Source organism: Sceloporus occidentalis, unplaced genomic scaffold (genome assembly GCF_023333645.1).
Source record: "Sceloporus occidentalis isolate IW3139 unplaced genomic scaffold, rSceOcc1.0.p SCAF_5, whole genome shotgun sequence".
NCBI classification, from domain to species: Eukaryota; Metazoa; Chordata; class Lepidosauria; order Squamata; family Phrynosomatidae; genus Sceloporus; species Sceloporus occidentalis.
In genome coordinates, this window is record NW_028316985.1 from 39,198,544 (window position 1) to 39,214,734 (window position 16,191).

General features: G+C 39.9%; 1 protein-coding gene across 1 annotated transcript in view; it reads right to left on the reverse strand.

Annotated features, from left to right (window-relative positions):
* The window catches only part of ATF7IP (activating transcription factor 7 interacting protein), a 171,147-nt gene extending 155,212 nt beyond the window's left edge, over positions 1-15,935 (reverse strand). Inside the window, exon 1 of the mRNA XM_089523787.1 lies at positions 15,856-15,935. The gene's annotated coding sequence lies outside the window, so the exon portion shown is untranslated. The remainder of the gene's footprint in view (positions 1-15,855) is intronic.
* Between the last annotated feature and the right edge of the window lie 256 nt (positions 15,936-16,191).

Consider the following 16,191-nt stretch of genomic DNA (forward strand, 5'->3'; position numbering starts at 1 on the left):
TAGAAGTGTACGTTATATGTGCTGCGGTTGTCATATAAAATAAAAGTTTACCATACGTATTTTCTAGTTTCCCATTCCTGATCATTCCAAGTAAACAGAATTGAGTTTCTAATTTTACCTTATAGTCTAATATTTTGGAAATCAAATAATGAATTTCCCTCCAATATATTTTTTTTCATATTTACATTTCCTCCATAAATGAAAGAAAGTGCCTGGTTCTGCAGCACGCTTCCAACATAGATTACTGGTGTCTTTATATATCTTGGCCAATTTTACAGGTGTAAGGTCACCTATTTTGCATTTTGTAAAAGTTCTCTCTTAGATCATAGCTTGAGGTGTATTTCACTCTCTTTATTCCAGAATTTCTCCCACTGATGCAAATGAATTCTTGTCCTATATCTTGTACCCATTACATCATAAAAGTGTTAATGGTTTCCTCTTGCATTTCCAGTTTTAAAAAGAACTTGTTAAATTGTGAGATTTTACGAGGATTTTCTGAATTTTTAATTTGACCACATTCTTGATCTATCATCTCAAGTCCTATTGTGTTTATGTCTTTAATAAATCTCTCTTTAGTTGCCTATAAAAAAAATCAATTGCATATATATCCCTCAGCTATTAATTTTTCTTGTGTTTTCAATCTCAATTTACATGATTCTTTATGTATCTTTATTATTTCTGAGTATGTTATCCATTTCCCCATTTTTAATTCTTCTTTTTTATGAAAAGCTTCATTGATTGACACCTATTTAGCGAGTGTTTTTTAGATTGATGGTTCAAATCTCATCCATGCTCTTATCAAACATTTTCTTATAAGATGATTTTCGAAATCCTATTTGCTTTGAATTTCTCATAAAGTAAATAGGTGTGCCATCCAAATATAATATCAACCCCCTCTACTTATAACAATTTTCTATCTTTTAGTCTAGACGCCACTCACAACAGCATGAATAATATATTTTTAAGTTTGGCCAAACTTAAAGATGCAGAGAATTTTAAAGATTAATATTAAATTAAAACTGGAATTATTCCTTTTGAGATTGTTGGATTTACAGCTGAAAAATACCCATGGAAGTTCAGTATATGACCACAGCAGCAAGAATGTTGTAGGCAGAGATGGAAGAATTCAGTGTTACCTACCAAGGAGGAGTGGTTGAAATTAACAGACTTTGCAGAAATTGATAAATTGTCTTCTCTGATTAGAGAAGGGTCATTAGCAATGTTTTGCAAAGATTGGCAAACTCTTTTTTGTGTGAAAAAATGAAGTTTATTGTCAAATAGACCTTTTGTGAAAAATAGGAAAAAAAAACTTAGATTAGAAAGAATAGATTGTCAAGGGAAATTTGTTGTATATTAGAAAGTGAGGTATGAATAGCTATATGCATATATAAACACTGCAAGGAAGACCGGAAGTCTTCTTTCTTTCTTTCTTTCTTTCTTTCTTTCTTTCTTTCTTTTTCTTTTTTCTTTTGCATGATTCTATTCCTTTTATGTTTTAAATAAATTTTGTAATTCTTAATCTATTCTTAAAATTTGACTAAAAATAAATAGAAAAACAATTTAAGATATTCAGATGACACTGTACTGCTAGACGAAAATAACAAGGACTTGGAATGATTACTGAAGAAAGCCAAGGAAGAAGGTGCAAAGGCAGCTTTACAACTGAACATTAAGAAAGTAAAACAAAACAAAATGACCACAGATGATTTACATAACTCTAAAGCAGACAATGAAGACAGTGAAATAGTTAAAGTTTCCCATAACTTGCCTTAGGCCTGGTACAAACCATCCCTAAATGACACCCTCGTCACATGCTAGGGTTGCCTCGGGGCAGAGCGCCCACATGCCCTGCAATTCTAGCACGTGACTAGGGCATCATCGCTGCGCAGCGCTGTATAGATGTTGCGTATAGTGATGACATTGCTGCTGTGTTGCGTCCAAATGGAGCAGTGTAGTAGTGACATGTTCGCACCGCTGCAGGCTGCTTGTGGCGGCGCAAAAAGGAGCTGCTTTTTAGCACTGCTGTGCAGCAACAAAAGGCAGCCCCAGCCCACCCTTTCCGGCCCGTTTGTACCAGGCCATAGTCATTAATCAGAGTGAAGACTACAGTCAATAAATGAAAAAAAGACTAGGACTTGGAAGAACAGCTTTGAAGGAATTAGACAAGATCCTGAAGTGTCAAAATATGTCATTGAATGCAGTTGAGATTGTCCATGTTGATGTATTTCCATTTTATATATATGGTTATGAAAGACAGACAGTGAAGAAAGCTAATAGGAAAAAAATCAAATCCTTTTAACTATGGTGCTGGAAAAGAGTTCCTATAGCAAATCAAGTGGGAAGCCAAAATGACTAAACTGAGATTGTGGTACTTTGGTCATATCAGGGAAAATGTGACTCACTAGAAAAGACAGTAATGCTTGGTAAGGCATTAGGAAAAGAGGAAGATAGCATTACAGATAGATAGGCTCAATCAAGGAAGCCACAGCTCTGCATTTACACGATCTGAGCAGGGCTGTTGATGATAGTGTAACTTGGAGGTCTCTCATTCATAAGGTCACTATATGTTGAAGTTCACTTGACAGCAGTTAACAACAGCAACAACAATAACAACCCTATTTATAAATAATAGAAATTTATCAAAGAAGAAAATTTCTTTGAACTGTTTTATCAATCATTTCCCAGAGTGTGGTACTCAGCAGGTAGTTACTCATTGCCAAATTTCAGGTAGTTTGGACATAATGACTGGATTTTATCAATGTTTAGAACTTTTGAGTTTTATAATACTGGGAAGTCAAACTGACCTATCTATATTTCAGTGCAGAATTTCTCTTAAAAGTTGCCTTTTTTACTAATGCAAGAAAGCACCCATTTTCATGAAAACAGCTGAGGAACAAAAACACTGACAATTACCTTCATGAGATCTGTCCTTTATACAGGATTGTTTATAGCAAAGGAACGTTCAGATTCATGTAGAACTGGGAAAAATCTATTCAATCATATTGTCACTATCTGCACAGCCTGTTATGACTGTTATGAATGACTCCTTGGGTGACATCTGGTTAATTTATTTTGCGCTTGTCAATGATATATCGTTAATTTATCTTCCACAATTATTACCATTCACTGTATCTTTCTATTTTGATATATTTCTTCCCATGAAAGTCCCAGTGGAGATGTGACTTTTCCTGATGATTTAGTAATTAGAAATCAGGTGCACTGTTCAGACTTGTCTACTGTGTTTCTGGCTCTTGGGGAAACTGGAGGGGATGATTATCATGTTCCAGAGGAATATTTGCACATGGGATATCATACTTTTCGTATTGGCAATCTAAATAACACACTCCTTGTTCTGGTTTGTTCAGCCTAATTTCTCAACATCAACTAATTTTTTTGATGCTTGGATAAACCTGACAATTAAAACAGGGGTTGATGCAATGCTTTTTCACTATATGTTTCCTCCAGCCAGAAAGCATTGTTCCATGGGAGGGGGCATGTCTAACATCATGTGTGGAAATGAGATGACTTTAAGAGTCTCTCTCCCTTACTAGAGTCCTCTACCATCTTTTCTTCATCCAGCAGTCCATTCTAGTGACGAAATGGGAAGGATATAATAGCATGATAGCTCTACAAGTTAAGACAGGTCAAATACACAGGAATACATTATATCATTATATTTCCCACCATAAAAATATCATCACATAAGAGTTCTGGAAATGCCAATACACATTAGCAAGGAAATTCAAGCACACAGGATAGAATAAAGGTATAGCTGGTTTTCAGAACAGAGGTGACCAGTGTTTATGCAAGCATGATAATATGATGAAAATGCAAAATAACAGCATTGTAACATAAAAATGAAACATGCTGGTGCTGATTTTAGGGTTAGGGAGCACGCAACAACCACACCCTCCCTAACCCTAGTACGTGTGGGGGCTGCCATTATTGCGCGTCCTGCCCACATGTTGCACGCGTCAGTGACGTCGCAGCTGTGCAGTGTCCAAATGGCTCTACGTAGCTGCGACGCCACCATGCCATCCTATGGCAGTTTGTTGTTTCGCAGCTGCGCAGGAAACAGGAGTTGCTTCTAAATGCTCCTTTTTTGCTGTGCAGCGGTACTGCACCATTTGGTTGCTGTGGTAATGCTGTGCAGCAAAGAGAGGCGGCCCCAGCCTTTTGCAGGTGGTATGTACCACACCTAAAATATAGCACAACTGTGGGATGAGTAGTCATTTTTGGACCACATTGTTTGTCTATTTTTATGTCATTCATTTCTCCTCCCACCATTTTATGCCTCTATGGTGCATTTGTATTTGCCACTTCCGTTCCCTTTCCCCCCAGAAACACCTCAACTTCTCTGGAAGCTGGAAGATCCCCAATGTCCTTGCCCTTGCTGAGGGCAAGGACAGAAGTAGGGTGGCTTGGGCTGATGACATTTGATATTACATATTGATATTACAGACTGCTTACACTTTAACAAACTGAGTTAGTGTATACAAAGAAAACAAAGTCCTTTCTGTGCTCTTGTGCTGTTCCCTGGGACTTCACTGCTCACTGAAGTATGAGTGGCTCAGAAGAGCACAAACAAGGAACACATGAGGCAGCAAAAGATACCCTGTGCATGTGACCGCATCAATAGCTTTTGCGCACAGCTCTGAAGCCTAGTTTTGCACACGACTCGAACAGCTCTTTTGACTGAAGAAAGAAAGGGGGATGGGAGGGAGGCTCTACCGATTGCTTCAGTGAAACTGTGGGAGCAGGGTATTTATGCTGCAAGGAGTGGAATGACTTACATAAGCAAAGTATAGTATGTCAGTTTGGACAGTGATTGAGAAAGCTGTGGTCACAAGCAGCTTCAACCTTTTAGGGGTGGAGTTATATTCAGGCTTGTTTATAAGGAGGGAAGGGACAAGAGGCAAGTATTCTGGTCGGCATGGATCAATAATCAGTCAGAATAAGTGTACCCTTTTATTTCTTTTGTTCTATTTTGCTCAATAAGAGGAACAGATACGACATAAAGTGCTTTAGGAAATGTTATTTAACACGGCTCTTCAAAATTAAATCCTGTGAAATATACACCTCTGCATAAGTAGATGTGCCCCAAAGAGCATTCTGAGGAGGAGAGTCACTCTACTAAACTAAGATCTTTGGACAACTCTAATTTGAATCACATCACTAAGCAAATAAGTACTTTTGGATGGTGTACAATTATGACTCTGTTTAATGTTATAATTCAGATGTTTTACCACTTCCACTTAGAGTGTGAACAAAGTCCAACCATCACATCAGTTTGATGACATAAATAAAAAAGACCATAGTAAGAACAACTTTCCCAATTGTGGTATTGTGCCATTAAACTCACCTAATACTTTAGTCTCACCTAAAACTTTAAAAGGCTATGTTATTTTCCAGAACTAGTTGTAGCTCACTGATGATGCATTTGACTAGTCTCAGGTAGCACTTGGTTACTGTAATGTTAATTCTGTCATCAGTGAATGAATAAGGGATATAGAACTGCAATATCACCTGAGTTTAGTCACCAAAGACACCATTGTTGGAATTACTATGAAACTTTTTGGCTGCCCTAATTACTTGGCAAACCCAACAATTCCTAAGTATAGGAAAGCCTTTGTATTAGCATGATTTAATGTGCTTCCATCTGCTATATTGGAGGGAAAATATAAGAGCATCCCATATTACGAGTGCATTTGTCCCTGTACAAATGAGGCGATAGAAACTCTTAGCCATGTTCTTTTACACTGCCCTTTTTGCCAAGGGAGATGTCTTGCTTTAATTATACCATCTCAATAGAATATTCCTGGCAGGACAGAAATAATTCTATCCTTTCCCCCACCGTTTGTCAATCAGGATGCAAAGAGTACAGATAAGGTTGCTAAATTTTGTGTAACTGCCATTGTGACTCGTAGGTAGATGGCAAATCAGCAGTAAGTAGACAATGACAATAAAGAGTTCATTAGAAGTTTTCAGGTAGCCATGTGAAACATATGGTTGGAGATTATAAAGGTTTTTTCTCCTTGCAAGGTGCCCACCACCTTGTTCTATTCTCAAGTGGTACCTTGCAAGCAGGATAAAGCTTTGTAAATGTCACTCCAGTTGGGGAACTGGCCTGGACACTGGTAAATGGTGGCACCTGCCAGACAGAGATCTGTCTTGGCTGTGGCAGCTGGAAGAGGAAAGGCAGTAGAGGAAGCTGAGGGAGGAAAATTGTGATGTCTGTCAGGCTGCAATCCATCCTGCTTATTCCCCTGCCCCTAATCCAGCACAAATCCATTGCTCAGACTACAGGAAGCAGCGGAGTTTCCAACAAACTCTGGAGCAAGCTGTGAGTTTCTAAAATTTGGTTTAAGACGTTATACTCCAAGTTTGCTGCAGATAGGTCAAGCATTGTGCGTCCGGATCATGCCAGATTTGGGGGAAATGCTATGCATTTTGTGTCCATGTCAGATTTGGGGTGGTGGTGGTCAGGCTTTTCCTTCGTGTTGACAAATCTAGCTCTTCCTCCAATGTGATATATGCCATCCCGTGCCAGCAATGCTCACCTGCACTCAAACAGGACAGTCTCTACACAAGAGGATTAATGGACACAAATCTGACAGTAGAAATAGTAATACACTCATCCCTCCACATTCATTAGGGCTATATGCACAAGACACATGTGAATGTGGAAAAATCGCAAATAACAAAAACACTATGTTTTTACCTGAGAGAACACCTCTCTAGGAATGTCTAGGTCCTCCGGTACAACTCTGTGGTCAACATCTGCCAGACATTGACCATAGAATTGTGCTGGAGGAGCTACAAAAGCCTAATGGAATGTTGTCTCTAGGAATCTCTAGGTCTTTCAGTGAGACTTTTGGTTAAAGTTGATCATAGAGTTGCACTGGAAGACCTAGATATTGTTAGAGAGAACCTATTAATAAAATCCGTAAATTATCAAATCCATAAAAGTCAAAGCTGCAAATGTGGAGGGACAAGTGTACTGTGGATGTTGGTATCCATGGGGGATCTGTTTTGGACTCCTCCCAGATACCAAAAAATACAGGACCTCAAATCCCATTGTCCCTAATGGCAGTGCGCGCACCACCATTGGGGACAACAGGGCTTGCCATCTGTGGATGCTTAAATCCATGGATGACAAGCCCCCCACTGTACTAAAAAACCAGCTGCAGAACATTTCATCCTCATGGATGCACATGAAGCGATGTACAAGTTGCAGTCCTGAAACAAGGAAATTACAAAGTAAGACTTGAAAGAAAAACTGATGAACTGAATTATATTCACAAATTCCAATCCATTCAGAGGCAAGAGAAAAGACAACGAGTTTCATAGCACACTATGAACATTAATACAAGAGTCCTCCCTACTTCTCATATAACAAAAGGAACTTTGTCAGAGAGAATTTTGAACCCTGGGAAACTGACTTTTGTAAGCATATTTATTGCTTTCCCTCATGAACACTGACTGCTATAAAGATCTGAAAGACCTTTATTATCTTATGCAGCCCTTTGAAATTTATGGCAATGGTCATGATTTGCATATTTCTGGATCCTATTACTTTCTATTCCACACTCATAACTATGTGCATAGGCTTTATACCTGAACATTTATCACTCTGTATGCATCTAAAGAAGTGGGTTTATACCCACAAAAACAAATGTGAAAAAAACCAACAATTAATCTTGAAGGTGCTGCCACATTTCTTTTTTGCTTCTTTCCTCTCCTGCTGCAAGAGACTAACACGGCTACATTTTAAAATTCCTACTTTTCTCTGTTTATGAGAGCAGCGAGAATAAAATGCACTAGGAACAAGGCTCTTGCACAAGTCCCACCAATGCTACTTGAACAGATCATTCAACTCTTGTTTACTTTAGCTTTTTTCTTTTCAATGTCCTCTGCTTAAATGTGTCCATAGTGCAGAAAGGGGTGGAGGTACATATGCTTCTTCTAATTGGTTGTAATCTAGCTTGATCACTTCACAACTGCAGTATCTGAGGAAAACAAGCTCCATTTGTCTCAGTAGCCAGGTCACGTGGTGGAAAAAAACCACGGCTCAAATGGCCTCTGACCTATTTATATAATCTCCCTCCGACCAAGAAGCAGTGGAGTCACTAGGGAGCCCACAAAGATCTAAAAAGTACACGAGAGTAGGCCTGTTTCTCCGAGTATAACTTTACTGTTACTTTATTGTTAATTTAAAAAAAAAGACTTGTCAAAAAAAGGAGGGGTGGGTGGAGGCTTTGTTTTACACAGCTGGTTTTAGCCTTAGAATAAGCACATGCCTTCCTTTGAAGCTCCTCGCTCAGCTTGTATTTCCCCTTCAGCTAATGGTGCATGGCAGATTAGTCAGTGACTGACTCATCATTTAAATATGCACTGTGGGAGGTGAGGAAGGAGAGTCAGCATTGTGCATGCAGAGGGTTTTCACATGTTTGAGTAATGCGCATTTTGAGCACTATTTCAGTGCAAGGAAAAGCTTTTCATGCGGAAGCTTCAGTGGGTTTGCGGCAGAAAAGGCCATGTTCTTTTATTCATAATGAAAAAATCTCAATCTTAAGGAAATATGCTCACATACTACCTACTACTTATAATCCCCTCTCATCTTTATCTTATGATCAAAGAACACAATTTATTTGGTAATTGCTTGTCAACACCTTAGTTGGTTTTTTTCTTGCTGCCACACATTTAAACCATGAATGCCTTATGTCTGAAATAACATACCATTGAAAACAAACAAACAAACAAACAAACAAAACAGTTGCAGTTGGCAATGAAATAGGAATCTCATATAACAGATCCCTCTTTTTTCATTATGAATTTTGTACAGTTTTATTTACACCAGTATGATTCCAGACCCCTTCCTTAGGTAGATAATGAACAAAGCGTAGAGGAAGAAAAAGGCAAATAATGTCATGAAATCAAATACAGATGTTTCAATCAGACTTCATGTTAGTGTAGCAGATCTAGCTGAATATTTTTGCAGAACAAAACCCAGAGGGGGAGAATACAGTATGATGAGGGCTTTGGCATTTCCTTCCCAGCAGGGCTTCTCCTCCCCCATCCTCCGGCAGCCTCTCCAAGCGAGTGCTGCAGCAGGAGGCACAGCAGACTGGCTCGCCTACTTGCTTAGTGGGTGCACTGCAAGCAGATGCTAGCTTCCTTCCCCTCCCATTCTCCACAGGAGAGGAGGAGCAAGACTTGGCCTTTCCGAGTAAATTCTGCTACCAGGCCAAGTTTCAGTTTTCTAAAAGTAGGTAGCAGAAAAAGGGTGTCAGTCAAACCTATGTTCTGCATTGTAACCTGTTAAACATAAAGGCAGCCATTTTGAGCACATAATTGTCTGCGATGCCTGCGTGTTAACAGTCAAAGTTAAATCCTTCCAAGTGTGCCAGTTAGTTTATAAAATCAACACTGCAGTCCTGTACTGGTTTATCGGGGAGTAAAAGTCTCCCTGCAAATGGGATTTAGTTCTGAGTAGAGATGTATAAGGCTAGACTGTTAATCATTTACAATCCAAACATTGTCTTGCTCTCCCCACTCACCGTCACACTGCCAGATTTCTCCTCTAGCCTGAGCATCACAGTTGAAGCCTGCCATGAAAAGAACTAGCTTATAATAGATCACTATGATCTTTGGGTAAAGATTTAAAAGTAAGGGTTTCCACAAAAATTTAAATAGCTATAGAAAGTGGCTGAGTACTACAAACATGGACTGGCACTTGGGAGTGTATAGTGATCCTGTTCTCTTTGCTCTCACTTTTACACACTACACTGTTTTAATCCATAGTTCTGCTGTGGCAAGTAGTCCCTTTAAAACAGTAGGTATTCTGTGTATATTGTTTTAATTAGCCAAATCCTTTCTCCATACCTATTTCCTCCCACTTTCAGCAATGCACATTATCCTCTACTTTTGGTTCAACAAATATTTCAAATCCTCAGCTTCTTTCCCAGTTTTTTAAAATAAAAAATTTGAAAGAAGTCTCTTTCTGTGTGTGTTTGTGTGTGCTCAGGTATGGGTCGACTCCTTAGTGAAACAGAAAGGGAGATCTGCCAGAGTTGTCCCTTTGTGTATTTCACATGTTGACTTCTTTTGCTAGCCAAGGCAAAGTGCCAAAAAGGGGAGTGCACTTAAAGTCCATAAGGGTCTGGCATGACTACTGTTGCTCTTCACACCGGACAAGTTAAAATCCACTTCTTATATGTATTCATGTGTTGCTCCAGTCCAACATGCTCTGGTAACCTCATGACTCAATTTCTGCAATATGCTCTACATGGGGCTACCCTTGTGTTTAATCTGCAATATGGCAGCCAGATTGGTCATGGGAAAATCTAGAAGTGACCATATTACACCAATATTAAAATCCCTTCACCGGCTGCCTATTAATTTTTGGGCACAGTACAAGGTGTTGGTTATGACCTTGAAAGCCCTACATGGCTTAGGTCCAACCTATTTATGGGACCGCCTCTTTATGTATAATCCACCTCGCACATTTAGGTCTTCTGGGAGGAATTTATTGTAACCTATAAAGATCAGATTGAATGCAATCATTCAGAGGATCTTTTCCTCCACCGCTCCCAAATTATGAAACGGCCTGCCGGAGGAGATCCATCATATTACTAGCGCAGACAGCTTTAAAAAGGCTGTCAAGACAGATCTCTTCTGGCAGGCCTTTCCTGAATAGTAATCCCTGCCAGACATCTAATATGACTATCCCATCGATTACTCTGTGCCTAATCGCTTGTTGCTTATTTTAATTGGATTTTAATAGAATTATTTTAATGTTTAATTGTTTAATTCTTGTTTTGGGGGAGGGCGGGAAATGGGGATATTGGGATTTTGTATGAAGTTTTAACATGTAAGCCGCTTCAGTGATCTTTGATAGAGAGGTGGGATAGAAATAAAATTTTATTATTTTATTTATTTATTAGAAAGAGGGTCATTATGTATATTCCCATGTACTGTATTGAGGCTATCCAATAAGGGGAACCTCTCTGCTCTGTATGATATCCTTACTGAGCTGGATGATAATTATCAGGAAAGTTTGGTTGAGCAATTACTGTTTTAATAGAAAATGTCTGAACAGGGATAAAGTCAGCCATCCATATCCAGATTTTTTTTTATCCACAGATTCAAGCATCCATGGATTGAAAATGTTTTTTAAAATATATAAATTCCAAAAACTTTGATTTTGTCACTTTATATAACGCACACCAGTTTACTTTGCCATTATATTCAACAGGACTTGAGCATCCACAGATTTTGGTATCCATGGAGGGGTCCTGGAACCAAACCCCAGTGGATACCAAGGACCCACTGTAGGTTTTTTTGAGTGCAGTGAAAAGTATGTTGCCTTTTAAAGACCTGAGCACAGCAATTATCTTAACAAATGATCTATTCATTGCCAAATATGATTATTCATGATATCAGGCAGAGTAATTCTCATGTCCCCAGCTAACCACCCATGAGGGATTAGGACTGGGTGGGTACACTCCCCCACTAATGGAGAGAAATACTGCAAATTAAGGGAGGGGATTGCCCCATAAGCATCACTTAGGCCCTATACAGACTGGCATTTTGTGCCGGCATGGGGGCGGAGTCAGGGTGTAGCATCTTCATGACGTACCCCCCCCCTGTCTCCACTCCCCAGGGTACCATGACGCCTCGCGCCACTCCACACAGCATGTGGCATCACTGCCCTCCTCTTGCACTGCATCTATACAACACAGTGTCGAAGGAGTGCCATATAGCCATGCCACCGCAGCTATTGCACCCTAGAAAGGCCGGATGGGGCCGTGGCGTGTGGTTGCTACAGCCCTGATCCAGCTGAAGAAGGGGTGGCTGCAGCCTGCCCCTTCAGGGCTGTACAAACAGCCCCTTAACCCAAAGCCCCACACCAATATGATCCAAAGCCCTTCTGTTGCCCCAGGAAGAGAGGGGAAATGCAGAGAAAGACTGGGAAGGAGAAAGAACTGACAAGAAACTATTTAAACAAATCTGTCATTTTCCATATGTGTGGTTGCATTATAATAATTCTCCTTCTCTGGCCCATTTAGGCATGTACAGGCATATCTCAGTTAACAAAGCCTCTGCCCAGCCCTGTTTTCTTCCTCATCCTCTTTCTAACCAGAAGGCTTTTTAGCATCATCAGCATTGGGAGGGATGGTGAAGGAGAGCTGGAGAAACAAAGACTTTGGGTGTTGGATTGCAGCAGCATGTCTGTACTGCAGTAAACAATGCAAAAAAATTTGAAATGGGAAAGAGCAGGATTCTGCTGGAGCTGTTCTTACTGCACTTATATGCACTTGACTGCAAGAGATAAGGTAAACAGCAGCTGTCTCCAGAAGCCATTACTGATTATGCTTGAACAGCAAAACAGAAGAAAATGGGAGATAGGCCTGCCTCTCTATCTCCCTTCAGCATATAAAAGGAGTATAGATTTATAAGTTTAGCCACCAAAATGAAAATCAAAAGTGGAGGCTAGTGAAAGAAAATGTCATTCCTGGATGCATGTTGGGAGAAGCCTTCAGCCTTCTCTACACTGTGCAAAAAGTGTTTGTTTACTTATATAAGGCTTACTTGACATGACTATTTCATTTCACATGTGCATTTTAGGCGGAAAAGTTTACTGAAACATTGAACTGCTTTTTTGTTGTTGTTGTATTTGAACCTTTCCCTATCTTTCTGCCTCTGGTACCAAATTTTTGCCTCTGGTATCAAATTGTATTTTAAAGAAATAATATAAAGAATTAGTTCATTCATTAATTTCTGCCTGTACTGACACTACCTTTATCGCATGAAAAAAGAAAGCTGAAAGGGTGCAGGAGAGTAGCAGCTTTCACTATGGTTCTCTGCATGCCATTGTAACACTTCTGTTCTCTTCCTGAGGGAGGTGGTCATAAAAGTGTGCCTTTTGTCACACTGGACAAATCTTTTTGACAAAAGGCACACTTTTAATGACCACTTCCTTCAGGAACAGAACGGAATGGCAAGTGGAGAGGCAAGAAGAAAGCCGCTACTCTCCCTGCTCCCTTTGGCCTTTCTTTTCTCATGCGATAAGGCTCTAATTTCAGAGTTATGTCCAATTGAAACCAATGTGTCTTCATGGCTACTCTAAATTAAACCGAGAACCATTTCAGAAGTGATTCAAGTTTGTGGGGGTTTTTTTGCTCCCTATAGCCTTGCCCAATATCTGTAAAGTAAGTGAAATGGCTGTGCTCTGTGGAATGCACATTCAGTTTATAAAATGACTGTTGTGTTTTCCCATCACAACATTTGTAAGCAGCATAATTGAAAATAAAAATTGGTGTCACATTTGGACTGGTGTATGTGGACGATAAAGCCCCACCTAAGTCCTTACTAGAATCATAGTCTCACAGAGTTGGAAGAGACCACAAGAGCCATCAAGTTCAATTCCCTGCCATGCAAGAACCAGCATTGCCTATTTCTGGGGAATTTAATTAATTTTTTTCTGGGGATTTTGACTGAATATTCCAGTAAATATTGGGGAATTCTAGGGATTTTGGATTTTGGTAAAACATTCCAGGGAATATATTCGAGGCTTGTTGGCAACACTGGCAGGACACACAGAATCAAAGCTCCCCTGACAGATGGCCATCCAGCCGCTGTTTAAAAGTCTCCAAGGCGGGTTACAAACCGCCACTTACGACACGCTCCGTGCGTGCTAGGGTTAGGAAGGGGCATGGTAGGGTTAGGAAGAGTCGCCTCTTCCTAACCGGCCCTGGCCCCAACACGCGCGGAGTGCGTCCTAAATGGCGGTGCCCATCCACATGGGCGCTGCCATTTTGACATCTTGGACGCATAGCGTCCTGACGTGTCACGGCGGAAGTGATGCCGTGAGGGCGCGCTTCACCCCTTGCAGCGCCACTTCCGCGTTTTGAAAAGGAGCACCATTTTGGTGCTCCTTTTTCGCTGCACTGGGAAGCCTTGCGGTATGGCCACTGGGACTTCCCTCCGCAGCGAATGGCGGCGGCGGGAAAACGGCCGCTTGAGGGCGGTCTGTAACCCGCTCAAGAGACTGCACTACTGTCCGAGGGAGTGTGTTCCACTATCGAAGAGCTCTTACTGTCAGGAAATTTTTCCTCATGTTGAGGTAGAATCTCTTTTTCTGTAGTTTGAATCCAATGCTCTGGGTTCTAATCTCTGAAACTACAGAAAACAAACCTGCTCCATCCTCAATTCAACACCCCTCCAAATATTTAAACAGGGCTATTAGGGAGACAAAGTGATTTCCTGGTGAATGTTTGGTGGTGGGAGGGAGGAAAACCTGGGCTTGTATGCTGGCCAGTTTTTAAGCTGGCTTTTTGTGATGTAGGTCAATGGGGAACTGCATGCATAGGAGGTATTGTATCACTACTTACACAAACACAGTCATAAAGAGTGCAGCTGCTGCTGTAATCAGGAGTTATGCTAGCATAATGCTCCAAAAAGATTCCATCTGCACACTAAAGATACTAGTATTGTGAATGTGTTAGATGGTTGAATAAAAAAGTATTAATAATTAAAAAAAAGATTCCATCTGTACATAAACCTAAAACATAAGGTGGTGTGCTCTTTGTATTTTTAAATTGTTTTCCCCCTTTACTACAATTGCCAGATTATATACAAAGATTAATAAATAAAATTATACAAAAATTTCTGAGAGGTAAAGTGAATCTGAGGCACAAATCCATTAAATTCTTTATGGTGCATCAGTGGCTCAGGTTTGAAGAAGGAATATGCCACTGTGGCCAGGGTTACCAGATGTTATAACCTTAAAAGGAAGACAAGGCACTGCAAAATGTAGGACATTGAAGAAAAATGTAAATGTGGAGGACATTTTGGAATTCCTCATAGACAGAAGGCTGAAATGTAGGGTATGTCTTGGAAAAGGAGGATGTCTGGTCACCCTGACTGTGATCAAATCCTCCCTCTCTCTCTCTCTCTCTCGATATTCCCTATTAATTTAGCAAAGCTTGTACTAAATGTTACTCATACCTATATATAAAAATCCTCATCCAGTGCACTAAGGATAATTCCATTAAAGCAGGAGGTTCCTTTTACTATTTCCCCACAACATAGCACTTGGGGATATTATTTTAGACCTTTTGAAAAATGTTGGATTCTGTGGCACAGGAGGGACTGAGTCCAGGATTGCCTTCCCTTTTCTCAACTGGCAGGATTCCTTGTTTTTCTGAAGAGCTGAGCTACAATTACAGCTGCAAACTGCTAGGATGGCCTTGGGAATTGTCCAAGTAGCATCCATATGCAGGCTTGATTTTCTATCAAGTTGGGGATTTACACAGAGAAAATGGCTTCCACACTTGATTTCTAAAGCTTGACTAATGTGTAACTCGGTTTAACAAGGTATTTATTGTAGCTGTTCACTTTAAGACTTTTAAAAGGTACCCATCTACAGAAGGCTACACATCTTATTTGCCTTTAGGAAGTTTTCCTTAAGACAGTACATATAAATAATGTACTTATCCACAGATTTTTTTACCCACAGATTCAAGCATCCACAGCTCAAAAATATTCAAAAAAAGTATAAATTTCAAATAGCATATGTAAAGTCGAAGATGCTGGCGAAATGTCAGGAAGAAACTCTTCTAGAACATGACAACATAGCCTGAAAAACCCACTTCAAATAGCATACCTTGATTTTGCCATTTTACATAAGTGACACCATTTTGCTATGCCATTATATTTAATAGGACTTGAGCATCCACGGATTTTGTTATCCACAAGGGATCCTGGAACCAAACCCCAGTGGATGACAAGGTCCCACTGCAATTAACTGTTTCTTCAAACAAAAGTAAAACAAAAATTGAATTTACCTACCATAACCAAATACGGGCAGCTCGTTTATATGTTGCTATCATGAATTTGGCCTTCAGTGGAACATCACATTCAGTTGGTCAGGACAAAACCCAGTGGCTAAATTGCCATTGGGAGGTAGCTTGAAAATATAATGCTAATTGAGAGAACCAGCAGGGGATGGCAGTTAGAAATTACAGTTGGAATGACAGTTGGTCAGAGTGACTTAACTCTAGAAAACTGAAGTGTATGGAATCAACATTAAGAAAACTCTATCCTGTTGTATGTTGACACTTGGCAATCAGCACAATAAGATTGTTTGATTCCAAAAAACAATAGTTTTTTAAAAAATGACATAGA